The 10,251-nt window shown below is 33.8% G+C and overlaps 1 pseudogene; it reads right to left on the reverse strand.

The window, feature by feature from the left end:
- Positions 1-2,837: 2,837 nt before the first annotated feature.
- Positions 2,838-9,780, reverse strand: LOC128042999 (transmembrane emp24 domain-containing protein p24delta9-like; annotated as a pseudogene).
- Positions 9,781-10,251: the final 471 nt, after the last annotated feature.

The raw sequence follows: 10,251 nt of genomic DNA on the forward strand, positions 1-10,251 counted from the left end.
GGACCTCATGTCAACATATAGAGACAAATTTTTAATAGTAGAAATTGATAAATTTTTTTACTGAAGGACTAATTTGCTTTTTTATCTAACATGCAAGGACTAATTTGTTCATTTTTTTTGAGTAAGGAGGTAAAATGCAATCTGACTCTTAGTAAAAAGGCTTCCATAATACTTCTACCTCTAAATATTATTTTTTATCCTTTAACTTATATAGATAATAATACAAACTTTAAAGATTTTAAAATTAAAATTTATATATATATATATATATTAATTTTCTTATCCATGCAATGTAGGATTTATTTTATGTATTAATTAAATTACATGTAATGATTTTTTTAGAATTTTATAACGTTTTACGAATAATGTGATTATGAAATTAAAACATAATAATATATATAAGTGTAGTTTTAAAAAATATAATTGAATGTAATTTACTCAATTAAATAATATATTAAATTTTCTAAATTAAATAAATTGTCATATATGTATATCGTATTGTAATAAAATATATTTGTATTAATTAATTACTAAAATTGAATTTAATAGCTAAAAGTACAAGTGCGATAAACAGAACTAATTGTTGTTAATTATTGTGTCATTGCAATATCAATTAAAATTTATTAAATTAGTTCATATAATTTTCTTAATATTTTAATATTTAAAAATAATATAATTAGTTTGTCAAATTTTGTTAAAAACATATATTGTAATCAAAAAATTCTGATGAAAATATAGTTATGTTTTGTTAATTTCTAGTAAAAAAGCAATTTAATAAAAATACAACTGTATTCTAATAAAAAATGAAAGTATTTTAAAGCTAATTTTTATCAAATATTAATTCTATTTGCTTAAAAAACATGTATAGTTTTTAATGGGGAAAATACATATAAAAGCCCTTTTTTAGAAAAATTTACCGAAATGGGCCCTGTAAATAAATTAATTACTGGAATGACCCTATTTCCCTAAAAATGCGTCCACATCAACGCGTTGTCAGGGGACAAAGTAGGAAAACGCTTCTTCAAGGAAGCGTTTTGCACTGCCGTTAGGGTTTTGGGTTTAGGGTTTAGAGTTAAGGTTTTGGGGGTTTTTAGGTTTAGGGTTTTAGAGAAAAAATTAAATAAATAAGGGATTAGGGTTTAAGGTTTCTCAATTAAATTAATTATAAATTTTTCAAAATTGGATTAGGTTTCGTGTTTATGGTTTTTTAAGAAAAAATCAATTAAATTAGGGTTTAGGGTTACTTGAGTAATTTAATTAAGAATTTTTTAAGGAAATCGCTCCCACATGGACGCGCTTTTGCTACAGTAGCTCCTGAAAAAATAATTTCGAGTAGACGTTTCTGAGCAAATAGTGTCAAAAATGCTTTAAGCAAGATGCATTGTCAGCAAAAGTACTGAAATAGCTCCCACGTGGAAGTGCTTTTGCTACAGTAGCTCCTAAAAAAATAATTTCGAGTAGACGTTTCTGAGCAAATAGTGTCAAAAACGCTTTAAGTAGGATGCTTTGTCAGCAAAAGTACTAAAATCGCTCCCATGTGAACGCGCTTTTGCTACAGTAGCACATGTTTGGCCTGAGGCTATAAATGAGGCAAACAATTTTCTCAGATTGCATAAGTTACAGCAAAAATAATTTAGAGAGGCTAAGAAGGATAGAAATTAAAGATGAGTAAACGTATTAGTGCTGTTATTTACTATGATGGTGAGGTTTGCCACACCGAGAACGGTGTTGTTTTTTTATCGGAGAATACAGTGCGACTGGTTTTTAACCAGAACATAGATTTTACAGAACTTCGTAAAAGAATTAGGCGTAAAATATTCAGAACGACGCCAATGAAAGTTCTATCTATTACGTATCGATTTTGTTCTTCTATTGATCCGATGATATATGACTTGTTCGACATAAAAGGTGCTCATAGCTTGGAGGCAATGGTGCAGACTCATCTCGCTAGTGGAGCACCCTATATTGAGTTATATGTACACTTTACATCGCCAAATGATGTACTTGCTACTGCTGTTCGAGAGGTATACACGACCCCTGCCCAACACTTGGTTAGTGGGTTACAAAACACAGAACAACCCATGTTTGGTAGCGGTATGGAATGCACATCCCCTGTAAGACACTCTGTTGGTGGATGGGACATGTACCTCGGTGGGTCGATGTTTGATGCTGGAAATACGTACTGGGGAATGGGATCAACTTCTAGTGGTAGGCAATCTACATCCAATTAGGGACGTTATGAAACACCCAGAAGAAGGGATGATGTACTCCCTACGACATCCACCGGTGAGGGGACGTCGTATGTTGCAGATGATGGTGGGTTAGAAAATGACTCCGATGTGGATCCACCTCGAGAGGCCGGGCCCAATAGTGCAGAAGTTGCATTATTTTCTGAACCGAAGCTTATTCCAACTGAACCTGAAGATGTTGAAGGGGGTTCAGATGATGAAGAAAATCCACGATTCAGGGCATACTTACCTCCAGCCCACATGCATAATGTAATACCCAAATTTTGCTCGGCCCGAGCCCAACTATTAAAACCCAGATATAAAAAAAATATAAACTAAATAATAATAAAATGTCCCGTTTTACAAAGCTCAATGCAATTCGGGTCCAATACCTAATTACAGACCCACTAAGCCCCAAAATAAACCCACCTAAAACCCAATAGCCCAATCCAAATTTCCTAATACCTAACCTAGTCAGCCCAATACACCACCTAATTACATACCTGAAATTAAATAACCAAACCTAAAATACATTACCCAATCCCAAAACCAAATGCATCAAGCCCAAACAACCCAGGTTTTCTACAGTTTCAGAAACCCTAAGGGTTTCTAGAACCTCCAGCGCCGCAGCCACTCTCCACGCATGCAGTGCCTCCACGCGCCTCCAGCTAGCCTCCGTACTGCCACGTCAGCCCCCGTACGATCGTACCTGCGCGCAAACAAACAAAGGCAGCAGAGACAAAGAAAAAGAAATAACAGAGATAACAGAAGAGATTTTGGGATTTATTATTATTATTATTTATTTTTATTTTTCCTTTCGATTCGGTTATATAAGACCGATTCCAACACTGTAAAGGCCCCCCCTTTTTTTTACACTGATATGGAATACAAGAAAAGAATCAAAATGTTCATAGAGATTGAAAACAAAAAATTTAAAAGGTGATTTATAGTTTGTTTTCTTTGTTTGTTTTTTTTCGTTTCTTTTCATTTCTGATCTTTTCTCTAAATGCGAAATAATAAAAAGAGAAAAGCGAGGAACGTACCTGGTGACCGGCCTTCTGCTTGCTCCGTCGCAATCGGAGTCGCGCAAGAGGATTCGGAATAGCCACTGATCGGGATATGAAACGGCGCAGAGTTGATAGGGGAGAGCTTAGGTTTTTCTTTCAAATGGCAGATCAGATTTAAATTAGGTTTTTATTTTTATGTTTGTTATAAAAAAACGGCGCCGTTTAAGAGGTGAGATCCGATGATCCGACCCGGTTCAGGGAAGAGGATCCGCGCCTCTTTGTTCATTGGTTTATTTTCGCAACTAGTCCTCCTTTGTTTTATATTGTTCTAATTCAACTTTTCGCAGTTTTCTATTTACACCACATAATTTATTCTGGTTTCAATTTGGTTCATAGTTAAACGGTGACGTTTTATTATCTGATTTTAAATGTTTGAACTATTGCGTTTAATTGTGGTATTAGTCCTCATGTTTTTGATTGATTGCAAATTTAGTCTTCTAAGTGCTGTAATTTCGATTTAATTTTTTTTTAATTTTACTTTATTTCTTATCAATCATAATGTTTTGTTTAATTTCATAAATGTTATTAGCTCTTATAGTGAGTATATTAAAGAAACTCTCATTCAATTTAGTTTTTATATAGCATAATGTAAAATTAGCTTAGTTTTTTTATATAATAAATTTTTAATGTTAGGATTAACATTGTTTTCAAACGTATTTTTAATTTAATTTTAAGATGCAACATATTGTTATTCCAAATTATTATTAACATATTTTGAATTTATCAACATTGTTTTAAATTTTTTAAACCCTATATCATTATCTGTTTCACCGCCTATATATGTAAAAATGTTTTTATAATAATTGACATACCTTGTGTATATTTTAATAATTCATTTTGTGTTATAACTTATATTTTTGATATAATATTTTTAAATGCCACTATACGTGTTATTAAATCATTTCAAAAAAATATGTATATTCTTTTGTTTTGATGTTTAATATTATCATGATTATAAATTTAAAGTTTTTATATGTATATATGTATTTTAAGTCGATTTTATATAATTTATTTCTTTCAAAATCTATTTAGGTGATTACTTTTTAAAAAAATTATATACGTATTGGGACTCTACATAGTCATTTTATATGCATTATTTAGGGTACATTAATAAATATATTATTTGTTTCAAATTTGTTTTAAAATAACATTATCCAATGTTGTATCATATTGTTTCACGCCCATTTTGAGCCTATGTGTGAATATTTTAACTTATAAAGGTTATTATTAATAAATGTTGTGGCATTTAATTCATTTGATATTTGGCAATTAGGATGGATATTTGTATAATATGATAAAAATTGTTGTAACCACTTTCGTTCGAATTCCTCCATTGTTTATTATCCCTCAGTTTGTACCTAGAATGTGAATTGTATCTTTTTACATTACGTATCGCTATTCAATCATGTTCCATTTGTAAAAGTCGCTTTTTTAAAGCTCAACAATCATTCTATTCCATAATTTTCAAAAGGCTTGGCGTTCATATTTTTCGAGAGAATTGTGCCCTAACTTATTGGGTTCCAATTCTTCTCGATGAATTCAAATAGCTAATTGTTTATTTTATTAAAACCATACAATCTCTAAAATAAAGTTTTTTAAGATTTCAAAATGTTGGATCCTAACTTATTGGATATGACATTCTGTTATCTCAATTTTAAAATAAATGCAATATTTGCTGTTTAGGAATTTCGGGAAATTAAACCCTAACTTACTGGACTCTGATTTTTTGATTGACCTAAATAATCAGATATCCTTCTCAAAATGCATAGGTTTTAAAAGTCAAACTTAATTTTGAGGATTTGAAGTGTTGCACTCTAACTTACGGAGTGTGACAATTTATTTCTTTGAAATAAGCAAGCATTATCATCCCATTCATTTTATAAAAGGATCGTATTTTAAAATCTTTTCAAAATTTCGATACTAAAACATTAAACAATCAATTCGGTACCAATTTTGGGCGTTACGAGGGTGCTAACCCTTCCTCGTGCGTAACCGACTCCCGAACCTATTTTCTCAAATCTCGTAGACCAAAATCGATTTTAAGGTGGGCCGATCACACTCCAATAAAGGATCGGTGGCGACTCCATTCCCATTTTCAAAGTCGATCCCCATTTTTTTCAAATACAAAAAAATGGTTTCAACACATAATGTCGATTTGTCTGCAGATGTTGCGTTGGAGTTTCCAGATCTACCACACCAGTTGCATGATCGTACAAGTTCGGTATTGGATTCGAGTGATTTGAAGTTGGTAATCATTTTTCCAACAATGATAGTTTTATTAGTTCTTTGAAACAACATAGCATCAATAACTGTGTTAACTACCACGTGGTCAAATCTAAAGCTGATAAGTTTGAGGCAAAGTGTGCAGTGCAAGCTGATAAGTTTGACAGATCGCACTAAGATGTTATTAGCGGGCAATATCGTGTACACTTACGAAATAGGACTTGTGACTGTGGGATGTTTGACGCACTTCGTTATCCGATGCGCTCATGTAATTGCAGCTTGTCAGAATCTCCGTCTGGATCCAATGAGCTATGTCGACGAAGTGTACAAATTAGAAAACATGTACAACATCTGGAGACACGTATTCCCACCGGTCCTAGATGAACGTAAGTGGCCATCTGTATCGCTTACTCCCTTTAAGCTGTTACCGGATAGAGAATTGCGTCTCAAACCAAATGGTCGACCTTGCTCGACTAGAATACATAACAATACGGATATCCGAGAAACAGCCAGTCAACAGAAGTTGTGCGGATGGTGTAGGAACCCAGGCCATACAAGCCGATCATGCCCAAATTACAATAGTTGAACGTTATTGTAAAAAATTTTGTATTATTTATATTTTTTTAAATCAAAAATTGGTACAAATATTCAGAATATTGACTTATTTAAAAGAAAATCTATTTTATTAAAAATATTAAAGTAAAGTACAATTACTTTATTCAAAACAACGTTTTATTTTATTAAATGAAATAATATAGAAATATTCAACATATTGCCTTATTTAAAAGAATTTCTATTATATTAAAAATGTAAAAGTAAATTTCTATTTTAGTACATGAAATAATATAGAAGAATATCTATTTTATTACATCAAATAATATCAAAATATTCAAAATGTTTGTACAAATATATTAAAATAAAAATCAATCTTCGTGCCCGCTAGATTCAGTACCACATGGCGTTAAATTAACTTACGCTACCGGATTCCTCCTTTGTCTAGCTTCCGTGAGGGTTCAGTTGCTCGTGAGATTCGGTTCCTCTGGTAGGGATCTGGTTGTCGGTGTTGGGATGATGAGCCACCTTGATAGAATAGTGACTGTGGAGGTGTTTGCATCACCAACAGCGAAGCTGTTTGAAACCCATACGGTGATGGAGATTGGTAAAAAGAAGAGCTCCCTGACGGCCCCTCTTGCGATCCCTCGTGCGACGTTAGCCTATACATCGGCGGTCCACTCGGCGTAATAAAAAATGGAGATGAACCGGGCCATGGACATAAACCTGCCATAGGACTATAAAAAGGAAACATATAAGGGTTAGGATATATAAAAGGGCTAGGATACGCACCTGACATCATCTGAAAAGGCTGTGCCGTGGGTATCGTCCGTTGAACTGCTGGGTCAGGTGACTGTGTTGGTGCTATTGCTGGGCTTGGTGATTGTATGGGCGCCGATGATGGGCCGGGTGAATGTCTAGGCCTCGTTGATGGGCCTGCGTCGTCGTCCATTCTTTTTAGATTTAAATGGCCACGCCGTTTCCTTTGGACATACAATTGTCGTTGCCTCTCCTCTGCCGACAGTAAATACGGCTTGCCATGGATCCTAAACCATGGCATGTATTCCGGCACGCACGCTAACTTTAGAACGATGATCGATTCTCGAGTAGGTATATAATCATACCGATCTTCCCACATTTGGATATAGTATGACCAGAATCTCGGCCAATCCGTATGCAATTACCGTAGGTCGATTTTGTGATGATCATCCAACACCTCAGGTGCCACGAAAATCGGTTGTCAAAATCTAAATTGCCGTAATACTCTGTCTGACTGGTGCATCTCCACGGACTTATAGTTGACCAATGCGACTTTCACATGCCAAGCGTTTGGATTTTGGAAGTACTCATCCGGAATTACTGCCCAAATTGCCGGATCCTCGTATGTTGTCTATTTAAACTATATGAACATGATGGAAATATTAGTTATATACAAAATACATAATACTAAATACATAATACATAATACTAAATACTAAATACCAATCGACTAGCTCATGATGGAAATATCTATTTTATTTAATACTTACTTGTGCTTCCGACTGTTGGTCTAATAGAAGCCGTATATCTTCAAGAGAGGTAGGTAATCGAGCATAACTTGCCGAATGGTTCCACTTAATTAAATAAATTTTTAGCATACTATTATATTTTAAATCTATGTAATAATTGTAAAATCTAATATAAAATTTACCTCGTTATGAGTGGGAATGTATATGGGTGGTCCACTCGAGGACGTAAAAATGGAAGGCGAAACCGTGCCCATGACTGCAATAGTGACAGGCGACCTCCGATTTTCGCTTTATTCGGTAGCGTCGCCCCGCACATCTCCCGGTGCAATGTTGCCAACACGGCAGACCCCCAACTAAATTTATCAGCTACTCTAAACCCAACGAGTTTCAGCAGCCATCTTAGATGTACAAGGTTCCGTGACAAGTCCGGCATCAGATAACCTCCAATTATCTGAAGAATGTATGCCCGAGCATATCAGATTCTTTCTAGTTCGGTAGAATCATCATCCGGATCCGGGAATGTGTCTCGTAACCAGCCCATCTCGATCCAACCTCCGTTAATATTCTCCGGTAACGTCCAAAAGCTCGTAGCATACCGCTCCCCAATCACCAGATTGAACAGACCCGGTGACTGCGTACCCGTCCACCGACAATCCCAATTGCAAATTCACATATTCCAAAGTGATAGTACACTCTCCACATGGAAGATGGAATGTGTGCGTCTCGGGTCTCTACCTCTCAATCAACGCACTGATAAGTTTCGGGTCCAACTTGCATCCCCGGCCTACCGTCGCCACGTGCCAAAAACCCGCTTCCCGTAGGTAATTCTCTACCAATGGTGATGGAGGACCATGCATATTACGGATATAGCATTGTAATATCCGATCTAAAGACTTTTATAAAAAATAATAAAATAAATAATAATTATTTAAAATTGCATAAAAAATCTTAAATAATATTTAAAAATTAAATTTAACACTTACCATTTTCATTTGTTCGACGGATATGTGCTTGTCATCAAGACGAATTAATTCTCCGGCCATTGCTAAATTCGTACAAATTTTTAAGATTTAAAAAAAAATTTTAAAAAATAAAATTTAAAACTTTTTTAAAAATAATTAAAAAAATTAAAGCTTTTTTAAATAGGAATTTAAGAGGAATTTGAGAGGAAATTGAGAGAATATTAGAGAGAAATTGAGAGAAAGGATTAAGTTGTGAAAAAAAAATGAAAGGAGGGTTTTTATATATATTTTTTACCGTTGGGGTGGGTCACCAACGGTAAAAAAAGTAACTGTTGCTACTGTTCAGCGCGGGTAAAATGCGTCCCCAAGGGAGTGCTGACGTGGCAAGAAAACGCGTTCTTGAGGGCGCGCTTTCTGCGCACGTGGACAAAGCGCTTCCATGAGGAAGCGTCTTCCTACAACGTCCCCTGACAACACGCTGACGTGGATGTGCTTTCGAGGAATTGGGCCATTCCGATAATTAATTATTTATTGGGCCCATTTCAGTAATTTTTTAAAAAAATGGCTTTTAATGGTATTTTGCCCGTTTTTAATATTATATTTATTCTAAAAACATTATTTTATATTAATGTATTACGGTTATAACACTAAATTTGATTTAACAAAACAAATTAAGGTAAAAGTTATATTTTGTTGACAATAAATTTAACTAAGTAGTATTTTATATCAAATTATACAATAAACATGCATTACCCTACCTTGCTCGGAAATAAAACATTTCTTCATGAATGGAATTAACAGTACCATACAACTGCTCCAGCTCCACTTCCATGGCTTGCAATTCACAAAACAACCAGAAAGCCTTCGATGCATTATTAAAAATATATATATACACAGCATGCATGCTTATGTTTGGGCCACTTTTGCTGTTTCTACTATATCCTAATAGCATGAAAATAAAAGAAGAGACTTACATTGGCATGGCCTTTCTTGGCGACATTAAGCCAGTCCTTAAAAGTCAACTCCTGTCCTTCAATCTCCAATGCTGAAAAGCAAGCCACGTGATCTCCCTGCTCCACCGCAGTCCTTTCTCCACCCACTGAAAAATATGGCCATGCGACGACGTTACCTTGACGTTGAACTTGTGAGAATCGGGTAATGGTTGATGACGTTCCTGGTTGGGATTGATAACCCGGTACTTCCCCACCGTCATGGAATTGCTTTTCATGCCTTCCCAGATGCATTTAGGGTTAATTTAGTAATTTTTTAAAAAATGTTTTTAAAAAATATGTGCAAAAATATTTTTGAAAAGTTTAGTTTAATATTTAAGTATTTAGTATTATTGTTAAAAATATTTTTAAAAAATAAAATGACCGTTTTAGAAATGATATTATCAAATAATAAATATATATTTAAATAATGTTCAAATTAGTTAATATTATTATATTTTAGTAAGAATATAAAAATATTTTATTATGACTTGTTGTTAATATTTTAATATATAAAATATACATTTTAAAATTTAATTAAGCACCAAAGAAAAAAAGAAAAATATTATGCTGTTGGAAGGGTGAAAAATAATTAAACAAACTAAAAGTTTTAACTTTTCCTCTTCAAAAGTGCTTTCCAAAAATATTTTTAAAAGCAGATTGTTTAGCACCACTTTTCTTCTAAAAATACTTTTAAGCCAAAATATTTTTTTTAAACACTA

The sequence above is a fragment of the Gossypium raimondii genome, chromosome 8, assembly GCF_025698545.1.
Source record: "Gossypium raimondii isolate GPD5lz chromosome 8, ASM2569854v1, whole genome shotgun sequence".
In the NCBI taxonomy this organism is placed as follows: domain Eukaryota; kingdom Viridiplantae; phylum Streptophyta; class Magnoliopsida; order Malvales; family Malvaceae; genus Gossypium; species Gossypium raimondii.